Raw genomic sequence first — 18,858 nt, forward strand, 5'->3', positions numbered from 1 at the left:
TCTATCACCAGGAGAGCCATGTAACTGGCTTTTCAAATGCTGGAAGAGTGATGAAAATAAAGGGTCAAGACTTGCCTTGCTCCACTATTAGGATTGTTGTCTTGTTTCACTGACATGAACAGATACTTATCCTTCTGTGTTTTGTATCCCTTTGCATGTCCCTTCCTAAAGGCCTCTGAAAGATTTCTAATCTCTTAGAAACTTACTTTTTAGGGGGTTGTGTAGCCTGCTTGTATTGTGAGAAGGCAGGGTGCAAAAATGGAAAAATAGAAATTGCGTTAAGTGCTGTGTAGTATGATTTCAATTACTTCACTTAGTTATTGCTAACCATATTTTATAAATATCCACACATTATATTTGTTCTGGCCATTGAGATGATACTTTCAAACTGATTTGAAAATGTATTGTGACATATTGTGTCAATGTGATATTATAAATGTACAAAATTTATTATATCAGAAGAAACTTCTTAAAAGCAGCCTCTTTACATTTTTTGTTTGTATCTTAACTTTGTATTGCACTACAAGGCCATTTGCTGAGATTTTGTTCATGCACTGTTAAGTGGGATCCTAGCATATCACTACATTCCGTCAAAATATTGAAAGATAAAATAAGAACACCTATAGGTGATGAAAATGAGACCAAGAAAGTAGCATTTCTCTTTACATCGTGTAAAGCAGAAAATCTGAAAATCATTTCAGTGAAAACAGATTAGAAGTGGGATGTTTGGGAGGCAGCATCATCATTATTGTAGACTACAGTAAAAGAAAAAATATATATCAAATCAGAATAACGCTAAATTAACTTAAATTCAAAATGGCAATGAATCAAGACATTAACAATGGGATAATGTCACCTTAATGGTTTGATCTAAGACAATTGCCTATGCTCCTTCTATAGTCAAGAGACAAAAAGAGAGACTCTGCTGGCAACACAGACCTATTTTACCATGGCCATCTGAGATGATACCATCCTAAAATGGTGACATTAAATAGTTGAACTGAGTGAGATCTGAAGATTCCACCTGCAGAGGACAGAGAAAGAAAAGAGTCATCTGAAACCACATAGCTAGTTCTCAGACAGCTACAGCAAGGTGCAATGAATCCTGCCCTGTATGTGAATTCCCAACTTTTAGGAAAATAAGGACCCAATTAATTTCTAAGACTTTTTTCATTTATTTAAACAGACATTCTAGGGATGAGAATGCCTGTCTGTATCTTGATATAGATAAAATAGGCTGGACTTTGACTGACAGCTCTGGAATTATGGATCTCAAGACATATTTAACACCAATCTAGGAAGGTTGGGAAGTTCAGGGTCTTTTATCTGCTCCCAAAAGCCAATGAGAAAGTAGAGCTCTTTGGTGTCAGATATTCCTTCTTCACTTGAAATAAGAAAGTTAGTCAAATAAGGATACCCACCATCCTTTCTGAAAGCTAGGACAACCTCAACAACAGCAGAAATACTTTTCCATTCCATTGATGGATGAAGCCATGGAACTGGTTTCAGATATAGTTTCTATATCTGTGCCTCAGACAATAATAGTTAATGTCAATCTCATATCCATCCCATATCAAAGGGATGTTTGTCTGTGTCTCAAATCAGGTATATATATATATCTTTAGTGACTGTAATGCAAATTAAGCTACTATCTGGGGTCTGATTCTATAAACAGACCAAGTAATGGTCATCAAAGTTCATTGAAATAAGTTTTACGTCTCAAAGCTCAGTAGTGTTTGCAAACATGTGTTTTCATAAAAGTGACCTTCTTTTGAAATGTCTGGACTGAAGGCCAGCCTACACTGGCCAGAGAATAAAACAGGACATGGAGAATATTTGCCCCATTTCTGATGTTCTAGTTCTGTCCTTCACAAACCTTAAAGACTGGATGGGCTGTACAGCAATTTCTGTCTGTCTTGAAACAGAAAGAGAGTGTGAAGAAAGAGAAATAAAGATATACAAAAGAAAGAGGGGAAAAGAGAAAGGATTTCTGTAGCCTTCTGGCTTCCCTTTATCAAAGGCAAAAGACTCAAGGGCTGTTTGCTTGGCTGAGGGCCAGGCCGTGGGCTACATACGGGTCCCACTTCTGGGTTGTGATGCTGAGCACTCAGCCCGCCCCTCTGCCATGACATGCCGGGGGGGGGGGGGGTCGCTTGCCTTAGCGCTAGAGGAGGGATGCTCCTGCAGGACCAGATCCTCACCAGAACATCTCCCTAGGGACAGCGCCAGTTTGTATCAGTGAGGATTCAACCCACCTGTGACAAATGTAATGCAGAGGTATTGGGCATAACAAACCAGCCAAATAAGATGTGATGGGAGTGGCTGCAGTAATGAGCAGAAATATCCTTCAGTGCAGCAGCAGGATAATACCAGCTCAGAGCCAAGCCTCACCTGCTGGTGAATATAAATCCTAGGCTGGGTTATGCATGAAAACGCCCCAGAGATCCCCACAAATCTGTATAAAGTGGGTCAGGAGGCGAGTGCAACAAGATAGCAGAGGAGTTAAATGAATCTCTTGCATCATGTCTGCTGCTGAGAGTCATGTAGAAATTCCTGTGCCAAAGGCACTTTGCAAAGAAAATCAGAGTGTGGCCTTTATACAGATTGAAGTCTCTAAGGAGGAAGTTGTAGAGTAACTTGAGAAACTCAAGTGCAGTAAATCACCACAACCGGATGGTGTTCATCTGCGAGTTCTGAGGGGAAATAAAGTGAGAAAAAGCCAAGATACTGACAAGGGGATGCCTTCTTCCCTTGAAAAATGCAGCAGCACAAGAAGGCTGGGAAGCCCTATTATGTTGACTGTCTTCAAAAGAAGATGAGGAAAATCCTGGGAATTGCAGAGCTTTGAAGTTTACCACAGTTTTAGGGAGCCCAAGAAACTGGTTCTGAACAGCAGTTCAAGGGAGAGTTTGTTGGACAGGAACATCCCATGAGGGTGTTCTTCAGTCTCTCAAACCACTGAGGCTGTTACAAGGGGGAAAAGTACCACCCTATATGATTGGAGTACTTGGAGCAGCCTTCAGAGGGAGAGGGGGATAACAAGGACTTCTCAGAGAAAGGTAACCAAGTGACCCAAATGTTTAAAAGTTTTTGCACAGGTCACTTATAAGCAACTGTCATAGAGGATGTTAAGGAATAAAACTGAGAAAAATACCTTGAAGATTTTTTTTATTCCTAGAATTAACTACAAATCAGTCCAGAGGAAGTGAACATGGGAAGCATTTCTCTTTGTAGTGAAGGGAGAGGTGAACACCCAGTAGTGGGTATTAGGACTAGTGTCGTAACAAATAAACGAGTCTGAATCCCAAATCCTAATGCACTCAAATTAGTGTATCCAGAATCCACCCCAGATCTGGATCCAAGTCACACATGTGGTTACCATCTTAAAAGAGGACAAATCCGTTCTTGGATTCAAACTCCTTGAGCTCTGACATTTGAATACTCCATATCCAGACTATAGCTCCAGCCTACACGACAGTTATGTACAAAAAAAGGGGGGGGGGGGGGGGGGCCGGGAGGAGTGCATGTGTACACATAGCATGCAAAGGAAGCAATTAAATGTAAACTCAAAACAATTTAAAAAAGTGATTCATGGCAAAAAGTGCTCTGATGTAGAGATTGCATTACGTGAGTATTTGCTCTTGACATTAACTTGCTGCAGCTAGCTGAAAGGGCAGAAGATTACAAGTAATAGGACAGTGGGAATTTTGCTGGGTTTGGTGAGCCCGCTTACAATCAAACATTTTAAATTATCTGGATTTACACGGCTTCATACCCTTTCCATTTCTCTCCTGTTTTTTTTCTATTTTTTTTCCATTCCTGCAGGCACAGTGCAGTAAAGGCAACGCTACTTCAGTTTTAATTCACTCTGTCTCTTGAATTCATTAGATTTTGAGAGCTTTCAAAGGAAGTCAGAGGTAGGAATTAGACAAAATATAGAAAGTGGGACATTTCTAACTGGCTTGTATGCTTTCAGTGTCTAAAAAGAAAGCTTTTTTTTTTTAAAGCAAACTGTAGGAGGGCTTGTAAAAATAGATATTTACATTTACATACTGGGACAGATCCTCAGTTGCCATGAAGCAGTATTGCTCCATCTTCTTGAACAGAGCTAGCCCTAAAACCACCACAGCTGAGAACCTGCCTCTCATGCATGGACATATATGTGGGAAATATGTTTAGGATTCCGTATTTTTCTGAATGTACAGAAGCTGCTTCTTCCTCCAGGTGCTTTTGCCTGTGGACTAAGTTGTGGGAGTTCAAGATCCTCTGGTTTTAACTGAGGGTGCTGTCTTCAGGGAGGCAGTGTGAGGAGGAAGGCTGAAGTGCAAGGAGAAGGGCGCATGCACAAAGGAACAGAGAATTCCAGAGAGGAAGGTGGGAGAGAGAAACAGGAAAGAAAATGATGTCCCACATAGCCATGCTGTGCTCTAAGGGCATTACTTCTTGAAAGCAACTGAAACCCAAACAATATCTGCATTCACAGCAAGGGAGAGTTAAACTGTGACTGAGCAGCCACCGTGACTTTTGGAAAACACCTCAGGTGTTTCCTGCTAGATAGCGGGAATAGCGAGAGACCTGCTATTGATAGCAAGGTGGAGAAAAAGCAGGTCTGCACTCAGCTGTGCTGTTGCTGGAGTCATGTAACGCAGGACAGAGACTACATGTCACATCAGATGGTGCTAATAGGTGCCAACAGCCACCTTCACTCCTTTCCCCTCAGTCTCTCCCTGTGTGAGAGTCAGGTGAATATAGATGTGAAACAACTTGTATTGCTGCGTGATTCTGCCCACACAGTGGGACCCTGGTACTGATTCAGACAGGACTGGACTCTGGACACATAATGTACACTGAATATCCATAATAAATAATAATTACCACAGTAGGGGGCAGCAGCCAGCTGTGGAGGAAAAGTAGGGCCAGCTGCTGGAAGAGATGTAGGCACTGGCTGAGCATGCAAGCTGGGCACTGGGGAGGGCGAGAGGGCCATGGCTGGGAGCCAGTGGCAGCTTACTGCCAAGAAGAGGGAGATAAAAGCACAAAAGAGGTTCACCAGAGGGAGCTGCTCCTGGCCACTCCTCAGCAATTGGTAGCAGCCCTGATCCAGGAGGGAAGGCTGATGGCAAACAAGAGCATTGCCAGCCAGAGTGCGTGGCCAACACTGCTCACACGTACCACGCTGGAGCTAGCAGGATGGGTGTCAGTAAGCCAAGCAAGCCTGCCACAGGGAAGCAGCCCTGCATAAGCCTCTTGTTTGCAAGAGATCCATACCTTCTCCAGAAATGAACACAGACTCATCCTGTTCCCCTCAGCATCTCCCCAGAGCCTCCAGCTGAAGGAGAGTCAGTACTCTTGAAATGAGTACAGCTCCCCAAGAAACTAATAGGCACCTGGTCACCACTTTTCTGAAGTACCCTGATGCCCAGGTATCCTTGATTTCATTTGGAGAGAAGTGTCCAGGCAGTTCTGAAGATCCCCAAACAGCAGCACTTTAGCTGTCTGAATTTGAAGGTCTGACACTGGGGTCCCCAGGTGATACGGTAAATGAAAAACTGCCTTTGAGCACACTGCACACACTTAGTAATCCGGTGCTACAACTAGAATTTATCACAGATTTACAATATTCTTCTAATCACCCTGAAAAGTTATTGCTAAGACCAAATCAGTTGATCAGCCTCGTTTTCATAAGGTTGTTCATGGCGCGCTCCCCACATACCAGCTTCTCAGCAAAGTCAATAGCATCTCAGGGTAAGCTCCTCCACTTCCCCCATATGTAATACTTAACTATTTCACCAGCAGAGCGTAACAATTAATTAGCGTATGTTCTGTGTAGTAATTATAACAGTGTGGCACATTTCACTTGAATTTAGCCTAGTGAAATTTAGCTTTACTTATATTCATATCCTACTTTCAAGCTTGCTTTCTGTGCCTAGTTATTTTTCACTGAGTTCAAATGCAAATAGATAAACCCGTTTGCATTTCCTTCCAAAGGAGGAATGTGTTTATTTCGAGATTCTATACGCATCCACTAGGAAAAGTCACACAGGACAACTGAAATATTTTTTTTGCTGTGTTCCTAGTTGGCTGAGCATAGTGGGTGTGATGTGGGTGATGCTAAAGGGAAACCACTTTTCCTCCACTTCTCAACAGAGAGGCTGCGTAATTTTTTTCCCTGGAAAAACAAAAAGCTACTGTTTGGATCTCATTTTATGTAGCCCACGAGAGCAGAAAACTTGATAGAGGACAATCTCAGGCAATAGGGCATGGTATTAGGGAGAAACATCCATCATTTTTGCAGGTAGTAGCCAAGCATAATCCACGTGTGAGCTCAAATGCAAATTCACGGGCAACAGAGAGCCTATATGTTGAATATATATACAGTTCAAACATAAAGAAGCAGATTCTTTCTGAATAACTTTTATCTGAACATCTGACCTTAAGAATCAGCCTCAGCTAAGTGCTGGCAAACACCACGATTTGGAAGGAAGTTAGGGGTGTTGCACTATTTTGAAAGCTCTGTTTTGAACCAGCTGTCATTATGAATGTCTGCTGGTACCCCATCTTAGCATACAGCCTGTCGCTGTTGAGCATAATGGGAACGAGCCAATGGAGTGTATTGAGCTATGCTTTCTTGCTTGTCTTTGTAGCTCAAATTATCCGTTCACATAGCCATAACAGGTAAGCTTTGAAGCTATTTATGCCACATTCTAATTGGTTCCATTTAATTTGTGTATATGCCTCTCTATGTGTGATTGTATATACATATATGCATATTTATATGCACATATGTACATTTGGACTTCATTATTAAATGTAAATATGCATATTGTCACAGATTATTGCTATGTTCATCACAGATTCTTAGAGTAGTTGGCTTTATTATACAATAAAACAACCGTAGAAAGTTAATGCCTTCTTTAGAATAAATAAGGAACACAGGAGTCATTATATTATATATGTTTAATGGTTTGGACATCTCAGTGCCCACATGAAAACAACGAAACATATATTGCAATAGGCAGTATAATTATTCCAGCAAGGAACATCCATCCCACACTCCCAGAAATATGAGATTCAGCATCACGAGATCCTATCATTATGTCATCAGCTGCATGAGTTTCACAGCTTATCTTTCTGATTTTATGTTACAGAAGTAAACTCCAACAAAAATGTATAATACTGCCAATTTAACAGCACATTTATGTTAATACCAGATGAAACAGTTTCAAGAAGGTGAATAGAATCAGCGTTTCTGTGCATACGTGTGCACTTACGCATATATATAAGCATACAGACACATGCACGTGTAAATGCATGCATGTATGTGTGTGCACTATGTACATAAACTGTCTTTAGAGATGCCATCATTTTTAAAGGTTGATTCCAAGTACATTAAACTTGAAAACAATCTTCCATACAGTTGACCAATTTAAAGAAGCCCCTGCTGGTGCACAGAAGACCAAGCTAGCTGGTATCATTAAACAACATCAGATGAGGCTGCAGGTAGCTGAAATGTTCCTTAATGAAAATTTAAAGAGAGCAGATTAAAATTATATTCCTCCAATCCAACAGAACACAAAGGTAAAGACATTCAATTACAACCAAGATCTCATTTAGCACTAAAGGAGTGTTGTTTGTTGATCACAATTTATTGCCTGAAGTGAACAGCTAGGCTTGTGACTATGTATATAATTACTTTCTACAACGTACTCTCCTCAGATATAGTTACTCAACAACGTCTTCCACAATCTTAGACTGGGATGCCCATGACCAAGAGTCAGAAAACCTCAACAGCAACAAAGATCTTTTTATCTGTGCTACTCTATCTCCTAACATTTTGAAAAATAAAATAAATCCATAATTACATGTATTTGGTTTTTGAACCACTAAGTTAACTGGTTGCATAGGCTTTTGTTGGCCGATAGAATAAGTGGCACCAAGGAAGTGGTTTGAGCAGGATGCTCTGCCTCTATGTCTGTCCAGAGCACCAGTCGCTTTCCCCTAGGGACATCAGCAGAGTTTTTAGTGAGAAGACATTAACGGTGCTTAACCCTATACCAGATCTGTCATTAGTTCAGAGAAACATATCACGTCTTTCAAATCTCATAACTAAAAAAGATACTGACAGGCAGCAGTGTCATAAGAGGAGAGGAAGAATAACCAGGAGACTGAAAGGACTGATTTGTCAGGGAAGATTAAATGAGCTAAATAGCTATGGGTTGGCTTAATGCTAACTAAATACAACATCACACTAGTTAAAAGATACTGGAGGAAAATAGCATCAATGAAAGAAAAGGAGGAGGTTCGCTAAGGGGCATAACTGGGAGAAATATGATGATGTTAAGAAAGGAAAAAAACTTCTGACAACAAGATACTCTAGGCAGCACAATCTCTCCCTAGGGACATGGCATCACTTAGGACATTTAATCCAGGCACACAAAACAATCGAAAATATGCCATAGGAAACAATCTCACGGTGTCAGGGAGCTGTACTGGATGACCTAAAAGGTACATTGCTAATTTGTGTGCACCTGTTATCTGTGATTTTCCTTGCTTGTACGGCCAACTCATTGTTACTTGTGTGTATTTGGTTTCTCTGGGCCAAATCCAACTCATGCTGTAGTCAGCAGAAGTTTCCGACAGGAGCAATAGGACCTCAATGTCTTTTCCATGTCTTTGCTGTTCTAAAACGAAAAGAAAAAAAAAAAAAAAAAAAAAACCAAAACAGAAAAACAAAAACACACCACTCTGCAAAAACTATTACTGTATATGGTGTATGAATGTATATACAACTAAACCTTTAATATTTCTTGAATATTTAAACCTGTGTTTATCTTTAGAGATATTCAGGAAAACATGCATTTGCTTTAAACAGTGGAGCTAAAATGTTTGCTTATGAAGAAACTTACAGAGCATCTAAAAATAACTTCTGATGAAAAAATGCTTTGATCACAGAAGAACTAAGACATTTCTCTATACTAAACTAAAAAAAAAAAAGATACTACAGAGAAATGGCAGAGCTCTTTCTATTGCTAAACAGTAATGCAACTGATGAAAGAAGGTAACAATGAATTCTGAACTCAAGGCTGTAGTTTTCAAATACTTTTACCAAATATCCGAGTGTATACAACCATATGATGCTTAAATTCCAGCTCACTTGCAGGTAGGGAATCCCTGTTTTGTGGCAGCTCAGTGTTGGCCCCTTGAGAGGCACAAATTTCTGTGCAAGTGGGGCTGAATGTTCAGGGGTCAGGGCTGTGTGTTGGTGTTGTCCATACATCTAGCAGCTGGTATTGTAAATCTTTAGAGCAGCGTTTCTTGAAAATACTAAACAGACATTTTGGTAGCCAGTATTGAGCCTGTGGCTATACTGCTTCAGGCTGTGATCTTGTCAGCTTTTACAAGATAAGCAGGGTCAGGCAGGGTCAGCACTTGGATTGGTAACTCTAAGAAAAGGCAGTAGCTGCAGGACGTGTCTTAGGCAATAGAATAGATGTAACTGTTTTCCCTGAGCTTTTTCTAATACCCTGATGAAGGCATAACGCCCCGCTGTGACGCGAGAGTGAGATCCTCACCCTCTGCAGTCATCAAGCACCTCATTTTCAAAGGGGTCTTCCCCTGGCCTGGCATGGAGGTGTGTGGTAAGGTAAACAGGAGACTGCGCAACTCCAGTACCTCTTGCACGTGTGCGTGGTCCTGGTTGAATGGCAAGTAATTGCATGGCCCCAGCATGTTTCTTCAGGATGGGGATACAGGGGGTACATTTCTGACATCTTTGGGGATCCTGGCAGCTCCAAATTAAGTCTTTGGCTGTGTTTATAAAATGAAAGACAAGTCTATTGACTTGCACACCAACTTTCAGCCTCACATAGTTCTACAGAAAGTATAGAAGGGCTGATAATGAAATCCTCGCCCAATGGTCTACATTGCCAAGAATTTTAAATTGTAAGTTAACCAATTTCTCCTCTAAAGTTCAAACAATAAATAAAATTCTATGTGAAAAATGGAGCCTTTTATTCCTTTGTCAAAATCTGATCAGAGTAAACTACAGATGTTAAAAGGCACTGTAGTTCAAAGAATTAAAAAGAATCTTATGGGGTTTGTACGAAGAAAAGAGTTTTAGAGAATAATATGGAAAATATTATAATGCTATTATATAAATCAGTGGCACATCCTCACTTTGAATACTGTCTTCAAATTTGGTCACCTCATCCCTGAAAAAAGAAAGTAGAAATAGAACAAGTCCAGAGAATGGCAATAAAAATGATAAAAGTCAAAAGAATGGGAAATTTCTTGAGAAGAGATAAAGAACACGAGCACCAGCCTGTCTTTCAGGGAAGATTCACCCTTATGGGACTGCAAATCATACATGAACCCTTTCCATATACTTGGAACAAGTGCCGTTGCCTGAGATAATCTAGATGTCCTTGTCCCCTAGCAGTTCTTCTGGAAGGCTTTGAGCCCTTGCACTAAGCAGGCATGGTGGATATCTTCCTCAGTGTATCCTGCTGTCTCAGAGGACTTTCAGACCTTGAGACACTCAACCACTGGAAGCCAATGTGACATATGGACAGTGGACAGGACACAGAGCTACATATTAGCAACACCTTTTTTCCTTCACTGACTATATCCCAAACTCCTTTTTTGGTCTTAGTTTTAGAAACTTCACTTTTCCATACCTTTCTTTCAAATTTTGAATTATTTTTTTCAGAAAAGCATAGGTGATTCAAAGGTATGAATCCATTGACTTGCCTGGCAATCTTCTCAGTTAAGTCATTCAGCTCCCTCAAAAATGCGCCATTTGTCTATTCAAATAGTCTCAGCCCCGACAGGTTTGCACAGTCTCCCTCACTTTCTGCGATGGGATCCCCAGGCTTCGTCAGAGCTCTGCTTAAGCATGACTATAATATAAATAACATTTCGTCCGCACAATCTTCCAACCTAATTAGCAGCAAAGGGGAAAAAACAAACCTTTCCTATCCTGCAAGGTGAAACGAAGAGGTATCCAATTTCAAACGGATAAGAGGTATTGCTTTTCCAAACAATATACAGTTAATTAATGGAACTTGCTGCTGAACAGATAGTACGGAGAAAAACAGCATTGTATTTGTAAATAAGGAAGCATTTTTAGGCATGAAAGCAAATCTTCACACAAAGTTCAGATGGGGTTAAATTCAGTAGCATGTATTATGCAGAAGATCTGATTAGATGATAATAATGGTTGCCCATAGCCTTAAAACAATGTGTGAGAGTTTTACTAGCTGGTATTATGTAATAAGGTCCAATCATCCCAGCAGTTCTTGGCATATGCTAGTCAACAGGCAGGGTCAGGAAGGCATCTTCATCCATGGTAAACTGTTACACTGTTAAACGTACAGTGAGGAGGGAGAGTCTCCTTCCGTATTGTCTCGTATTGGCCTTTGCCAAAGTCAAGGCATCTTAGGAATGACCAGTACCAGTTACTGCTAAGAAGCAGTCAGGAAGGAGTTCCACTACTCTCAGAGTAGCTGTAGACCATCACTGAACATCTAGGTATAGCAAGTGAGAGGCTGTCTGACCTACTGATGGATTATCAAGGTATGCATGAATTCCTATGCAGAGGCCCATCAAAGACTAGGAGGCTTTTCAAACCTATGGCTGTTCAACTGTCTTACTAGAGCTGGACAACTCCTTTCTCCTCCAATGCTGTGTGGGAACCCTGGAGGCAGCAGTCATATTCATGCTACATGGTATGTCTTCCAGGTCTCTGTGTAGATCAGGAAAAAGCAGACCAAGTTCAACAAGGTCTTGGGCAAAAGAACTTTTGAGGAAGGTGAGGAAACCAAAGGCTCGGTGATGGCAACTAGCCTTACCTCTTGATCTATGTGACAGCACACCCTGGAGTCCCAGTGCCCCATCACCCAGACCAGCATCCCTTCAGAGTATCCCCAGTCCCTGTCTAAACCCAGACTCACCTACAGAAGCCTATGGAGACATAAGGCCCATCCTCAGCTGCCCATGGCTGAATTGTACAGCTGAACCTCAGAAGCAGGACAATGTTGTCCATGGGCTGGTATAGCCTACGGTGCCTCTGGTGCTCTTTTCTACTTCAGCTACCCTTAGATGGGGGCAGAGGCCAGGAGATCTGATGTGTTCTGAGAAATGTTACCTTATTTTATATTATGTAGTGATAGGATGAGGGGTAATGGCTTCAAGCTGAAGGAGGGTAGATTTAGATTAGATACAAGGAAAAACTTCTTCACTGTGAGGGTGGTGAGGCACTGGAACAGGTTGCCCAGAGAAGCTGTGGATGTCCCCTCCCTGGAAGCGTTCAAGGCCAGGTTGGATGGGGCTTTGGGCAACCTGGTCTAGTGGAGGGTGTCCCTGCCTGTGGCAGGGGGGGTTGGAACTAGATGATCTTTGAGGTCCCTTCCAACCCAAACCATTCTATGATTCTATGACTATTTTGGTGATGCATGACAGATATCTGGTTCATCTCTGAACTGTTGAAAATCTATTAATGCTAACAAGGTACCAAGAGAATGGAGGTCCTTTTGTCCATGATTGCACTCACCTACAACTTCAGTCATCTTACAGGCCCCACAAGAAATCAGGGAGGATGTCTTCTAAGGAATAGCTGTACTGGAGTCATTTCAGTTATGGGAAGTTGTTTCAGCCTTGTGGATTGGAAAAGTTATCTACCAGGGGGAAAAAAAAAAGAAAAAAAAAAAAAATTAAAAGGAGCACACTAGCTCCTTACACTAACCATTTTACACCATCATCTGTACTTTTGTACAAAGACAGATCATATACGTAAGGTAAGCACAAAATGCACATGCAGTTGTGATTCCAGTATGTTTGTAATGGCAAGTTAGATTGTAAATTATTTCTTCAGAGGGCAGAAAGCACAGTGGAAAAAATGTATATTATTCATAAAAATGATTGTCCTGTTCACTTGTATACCTCTGCAATTTATTCCGTAACAGCTTTTTACTTCAAAGAAATCACTAGCTAATGACATCTCAAACTTAAAAAAATCCACTTATTCACAACCCTGTCCCTGAGGGAATTCCTGCGTGTTATCAGAAATTTTTCCAAAGATCATTAACAGATATTACAAACCAATTGAAACTGAGTATTTTCTTTGCAAATTACTTTTAACTTTAGAGCTATTGAAAAAAGACATTGAGTGATTTAATTTACTTAATCTGTCTACAGATTGCAGCTATGTGCATATTCTGTGATTGCATTTCCAACAAAAAGCATATATAACTATCCCTAATAGAGATATTTTTCTAAATTATCGTACAAGATCAGTAAGATCGCTGAAGATATTAATGTTTACTTTTTCATTTAGAAAATTGCACTCGAAAAAGAAATGGGCACCTTTATTCTGTTGTTATCTTAGAAATAATAACACAGCATAATACTTATTTTACCTGCTATTTTAATTAAAACTCCAATAATCATCACATCTGTAGATCCTTTGAGAATATGTTTTACTGATTTTTCTGAAAAAAATCACTGTATTTTCATTAGTCTGTTAAGCCAATATTTTAGAAACACCTTACGCAGCAATGAGTATACTGAACAAGATCCTCGATCTTGCACCAATCCAAACCAGCTAAGTGCAGAGCGAGCTAATTCAGCAGAAGAGGGCTGTGGAAGGTATCTTATTCCCCACCTTATTGCCTTAAACTCCTCCCAGAGAACCTTATGCATATCAGCACCACTTCTGCAGGAAGTATGGAAAATACCTTCCCCCATGAATATTTAGCTTGTAGCTTCCTGGCTAGGGTTCCTGCTCTATTTGCAGATGAGTGATAAGGGCTTGAACCCTCTGAAGTTCAGGCAGACTTCGAAGGTATATACTCTGAATGAAAGTGAAGACAGCTGCTGTACGTTATGTGCTGCTCAGTCCCAATCGTGTGTTGCACGTGCTTTGCCAGGCCATTCTTTGAAGAGATGCAGGCAAACAATGCATAGTTTGAGGAGGCAAATCAGGATTAGCTGCTGAGAAGTTCAGCTCAGCTGAGCTGGTGACCGCCTGGCCAAGAGGCACAAGCAGAAGAAGGATTTTAGCCATATTGAGATCTTTATTAGCAAAAATGTGGATGATGATACTTAGAGGGTATGTGGATTGGGATCCTGCACTTGGACATCTATGTCCCACACAAGTGTCAGTCATCTCCTTCTGTGGCTTTGGGCCCAGAGATGACTATTCAGAGAAGGACTCAGATTTCTCACAGCAAATAGGTACCTAAACATTTTTTCATAAATTGCTTAATATGGTGGAGCAAGTGTGCAGAAAGGGTGACAGAGGATTTTTGGGTGGTGGTTGCTATTGCACCTTCTTCAGATATTTTGCATCTTCCTATCGGCTGTGTCAGAGGCCTGGGACCAGCCTAAAGACCTCTCCATTCCCAGTACTATTTAACTCTCACTCTCCTGCTGTTTTCTTTTCCTGGGTTACAACAAAAAGATCTCACAGTGAAAATAATTTTTTTCCCAGTGCACCAAAAAGCATGGGGTCAGTTAACTTGAGCCAATTTTGAAATTGTGTCAGTAGCTGGTGAAGGCTGAAAACATTACTCCGTGAGTTACATGAGGTCCAGGTTTGTCCTGTGAACATTGAGAGACCAGAAATCTTTACAAAGGTCCCACACTGTTAACTTGGCAACTTCTTCCTTTCCACCATCCCCTGGTGGCAGGTGAGCATGAGAAAGGAGATGAGCTGGCTGTTACTGAGGAAGGAGTATCTGCACTGGTTGTTGGCTTGGTTTTAACGCACGCTGAACTCAGATGAATGCAAAGGGAGGACAGTACGTTCTTCCTTTCTCCTGGTAATGGTGCAGCCTCTCAAATTTCTCATGTTCCTGCTCTTCATTCAGCCAGGTGACCTGCTCAAGACACTTCTCTAGTCATGGTCCAAACCCCTAGTTTACAGCCATAATAGTGCTGCAAGTGTCAGTAGCTGCCACTGTGAAATGCTACTGCTTTTTAGGATCCCCTCTTTTTAGAGGTGTCCCCCTCACCCTTCTATCACATATGTGCAACTGGTATTACAGTCTCAGCTCAGATGGTGCACACATAACCCCAGAGAGCCAGAGCCCCAACACATTTGCCAGTGGCTTTCGCTTCACACTAGCAGTGCAGTATCTCGTGCATACCCAGCTCCAGGGATGAGTCAGTTCCACGCTGGAGCATCCTCCCCCTCTTCTCCCCCCACCTTCCCCCATCCTAGGTGCCTCGTGTTGCTTGTGTTTTAATACAATCAGCCACCCTGACCTCTGAGGCTCCTTCTGCATGGAGACTGGCAGCAAAAGCCACCACCGTGCCTCCATCAGGGGTGACCCGGACTTTCCACCTGCTGGCATCAGGCACTGCACCGTCGGCTGCCAGACTGGCACGGCTCCACTGGCCGCGGCAGCTGAGCGCCTCTGTTGTCACTCAACCCGGGGCGTCTCCGCGGAGTCTGATAACATATCTGCTAATTAATGCCAGTTGTGATCATTGGTCAGGTCCTCAACCGGGATAAATTGACACGGTTCCATTTAAGCCTGTGACAATTAGAGGCAGCTTAGAGCTGACCCGGTGGTTTTCTTTCTAACATGGGTATACATCTTGTTGAAAGTTAATAAAACCCACTGACCGATTGCATATAAACTACCAAAGAATCAGAAAATTAAAATTCCGTCAGTAACTCCCAGCCCTAGCCAAATTACAATGGTGACAAAGAAGTGATAGCCCCAGATATGTTAACAGCTCTCTGAGCAATCCACGCTCCTTATAACAAAAATAATAATTAAAAATAATAGATGTGCTTCTGGATACATTCACCTTTCTGTAAGGAAAGCCTCTTTTAAAAAAGAGACTATCAGGAAATTCAAATGTGATTCTATTAACTTGTAAGCATAGTGGTTTACATTTTAACAATTGAGCGGATCAAATCTATTCTTGAATTCAATTTTTAAGTCTTATAAGCAACACTAGTAAGTGAAAAGGAGCAGCCTAAGAACTTTCTTGGGATTCTTTTTCTGCCATTTGTCAAAATTTGATTTCGATCAATACTTGCACCCTGTTAGGTCGTATCACCAGTGCTCTCAACCATAGTAAGCAGAGCTGTAGTAGATATTAAATCCTAACTGGAGGCAAGTAAGACACTCCTGGAAATAAAGCAAAAGTTTGATAGGTTGTGTCAAAAGGAACTGCTGTTATTATTATAATTTATTATTTGTTAAGCACTGACAATGTGCTCAGTTCTGCTGATTAAGTTCTTCTAAGCAAGTTCTACTGATTAGCTTCTAAGGACAACACACTGTACTACAAAGAAGATATGTGACAGCTATCAAGACTTTCACTTTCAAGGCTCACTTAGCAAAACAATTACATGCCAGTTATGCAGGTTTTATGAAAAAAAAGAGAGAAAATGCATAAACTGAGTAAATATCATGACTTTTGTGTTCACTAATTTTCCTACTCCAGATCTCTCACTTCAGCACTGGCTGACAACCTCAAAGTTACACTGAGATTTGAGGAAGATCTAAAGCCTCATCGCTGCTTATATTCAGTTTTAAGCATCATGCTATATTAAAGGCAAGCACACAGGTTGTAGTGTTAGGATCTGTCTTTGGATTTGGGACTTAATCCCAAGGGAGGGCAGAGGTGGCTGAATGGGCCCGGCCCGAGACAGACAAAAATCTGAGCACCTTCAGACTCATGTGCACATTTCCTTCAGGCCACAAAGCAGTTTGGACAGAGTTAGCCAGTGCTACACTCGTAGGTAGTCACCTGTCTTTAGAAAGACTTTTTTGGGGTGCAGGCACCAAAAGGGAGCATCTCTCCTGTCTTGCTGGGTCCTTGCTGGCTGCCAGGGCTGTTTTTCTCTAGGAGACCTGTTGGTTTAGTGGTGGACTTGGCAGTGCTAGGTTAACAGTTGCACTCGATGATCTTAAAGGTCTTTTCCAACCTAAACGATTCTATGATTCTATCAAGTAAGTATCTCCACCCTGAGCTACAGGCACATTTTTGCAGGGCATCTAGGAGCTGGTATGTTGGGTTTGTGCTGGTCTAGAGCCACTGCAGCAGTGCCTGTTTTACATCTACTTTAGCCTCAGTTTCTTCCTCCACCCTTACCCTCAGATCCTTTGCGTACGCTTTACCTCCAGGGTGCTGGATTCCCAAAAACCACGCATTTGGCAGCAAAATAATGCGTATACGTCTGTGTGTACACAGCAGGGGACAGGGCTGGGGACTACTCTAAGAACTGCTGGCCAAATTTTTGTGTCAGGAGGGTGCCGAACAGACATTGTCCCTTGCCCCAGCCAGGCAACACCTAGGCTTTCTAACTGCAGCGCTGCCAGAGCTCCAGCTGTGCAGATGTTCTTAGAAGAAAAACTCCCTTTTGTCTGCCGCTATCCTCTAGCCTGCACACTTCCCTAAATCCCACCAGCCCGCTTTTATTTTTTTGTAACCGACAGGGAGAAGTGAGTTCTTATATAAATCCTTTGTGTGAAGATCAAACCGCGTGCATGTAGAACTATTATTTTTTTTTAGGGGAAAATCTGCCCTAAAATAATCATTCCATGTTATCCCCGCAGAGTGTCTGCGCTGCCTTTTAAAATGCATCCAAGGCCACCCTCAAGACCAGACTCAACACTGGCAGGCAGCGAGCTGCAGCTGAAGTCTCCGTGCATGTGGGGAGGGCAGAGCATGGGCAGCCCGGGGCAGGATCGGGGTCAGGGGCAACGCAGCTGGAAGGGGCTGTAATCTGAGTTGCTCCTTGCAGACAATGTCAGCCTTTGTCCCGATAGAAACTTGTGGGGCAACGCAGGACCCAGGCCGGGGGCATGTGAAAAAGGTGTTTCTTTACCTAGCCAGCTTGGGCTCCTCGAGCATCCAGCTGGCAGAGCCTGAGGTTTCACTCAGATCTTGTAAGTTAACATTAGTTTACTAATAGACCGAGGAGTCGAGGATTTGGTTGAGAAAACACAGCCTTTCATTCATAATCTCGGAAACCCTTGTAATGGAGAGGAGAATCAGCAAAAAAGATGGACTGATAACAGTACTATTGGGAAATTCTTTTTTAAAATAAAGACTAGAGAAGAAAGCCCCCAAATGGCAGTAAAACAGCATTTCTAGGATCAAGTTCAATGTGGCTTGGTGTTTGACCATTTAACGATTTGATTACCAGCTAGAAAAATGACTAGGTATTAGGTATAGCGAAGCCCCCACGTGTGACACCAAGGAGCAGCACGACTCTCTGTAGCAGCATATTTTTGGGAAACCTCCTCTCTCTCCCTCTCTCCCTCTTTTTGTTCTTTCTCTCTTCTTGTGCTCCCAAGTTGCTTGAATACAATACAGTCGGGGTTTTACAGCCAGCCCTAATTTTCCCAGCAGCACAGGTCCTTTTACTCAGGACCATAAAAATGGACTCGCACTCCAGTGCGACCATCTAAAAGATGGATGAACCAATTCCATTAAAATAAAAACATTCTACCTGTGCCCATCCCCCAGCAAAGTTTCAGCCAAAGCCGGAACTAAACCCTAATCTAGCCTTTATTAAAGTAGAGAAAAATCAACTTCCTTTTATTCCCCTATTCATTTTCTGCCACTGTTATTTTCTGAATTTCAGGCAAGCCCGTGACCGAGAGCTGCAGGGCCAAAAGGGGCTGGATGTGCCGTATTCCTGGCCCAAGTGGAAGCAGGAAATACTAAACATCTTGCATGGAAGCCTGTTCTCATCAGGTTTATAGCCCAGCTTTTTCCATCAAAAGCAGTGAGGATGGTACAGACAGAGTTCAGAAATGCATCCAAGCATATGGGAGTATATCTACACTAATCCTCCTTTTGAGCTTCATCCAGCACTAAATCAGAGCCACA

General features: G+C 41.9%; 1 long non-coding RNA gene across 4 annotated transcripts in view; it reads right to left on the reverse strand.

Annotated features, from left to right (window-relative positions):
• Positions 1–6,939: 6,939 nt before the first annotated feature.
• Positions 6,940–18,858, reverse strand: part of LOC142599125 (uncharacterized) — a 31,315-nt gene continuing 19,396 nt past the window's right edge. The window contains exons 3-6 of one of the 4 annotated variants that reach the window (XR_012832815.1): positions 12,551–12,674; positions 11,952–12,131; positions 7,819–8,681; positions 6,940–7,783 (exon numbers count right to left, since the gene is read on the reverse strand). This is a non-coding gene — a long non-coding RNA (uncharacterized LOC142599125). Of the gene's footprint in view, positions 7,784–7,818; positions 12,132–12,550; positions 12,675–18,858 lie in introns of all 4 variants that reach the window. The other 3 variants (XR_012832811.1, XR_012832813.1, XR_012832807.1) reach the window with 3 other exon arrangements.

The sequence above is a fragment of the Balearica regulorum genome, chromosome 1 (genome assembly GCF_011004875.1).
Source record: "Balearica regulorum gibbericeps isolate bBalReg1 chromosome 1, bBalReg1.pri, whole genome shotgun sequence".
NCBI classification, from domain to species: domain Eukaryota; kingdom Metazoa; phylum Chordata; class Aves; order Gruiformes; family Gruidae; genus Balearica; species Balearica regulorum.